Genomic DNA, 252 nt, shown 5'->3' on the forward strand with positions numbered 1-252 from the left:
TTTAACAAAGCAAGGTAGACGAAATCCAGGAAACAAGTATCGATAAATGAACTGCAAACTCAATTATCAACATCTTTTACTTCTAGCCTAAAAAAAGTGTACATGAAGAATTGCTGCATATATCTTAGACCAGAAAGACAAGATCCGATCATGAAGAAACCTTCTGATAATTGATCGAGAGACCCAATGCATTTTAGTAATAAGACAGTAGCTTCCTTGAGATTATAACCACCATCATAAACAAGCATTTTG

At 34.1% G+C, this 252-nt stretch overlaps 2 protein-coding genes across 2 annotated transcripts in view; one reads left to right on the forward strand and one right to left on the reverse strand.

Annotated features, from left to right (window-relative positions):
- The window catches only part of KAT3 (potassium channel protein), a 5921-nt gene that overhangs the window by 5245 nt on the left and 424 nt on the right, over positions 1–252 (forward strand). The window lies entirely within an intron of this gene.
- The window catches only part of LOC110411190 (polyamine-modulated factor 1-binding protein), a 7159-nt gene that overhangs the window by 3423 nt on the left and 3484 nt on the right, over positions 1–252 (reverse strand). The window lies entirely within an intron of this gene.

The sequence above is a fragment of the Theobroma umbraticum genome, unplaced genomic scaffold (assembly GCF_002168275.2).
Source record: "Theobroma umbraticum cultivar Fairchild unplaced genomic scaffold, ASM216827v3 scaffold_56.0, whole genome shotgun sequence".
In the NCBI taxonomy this organism is placed as follows: domain Eukaryota; kingdom Viridiplantae; phylum Streptophyta; class Magnoliopsida; order Malvales; family Malvaceae; genus Theobroma; species Theobroma umbraticum.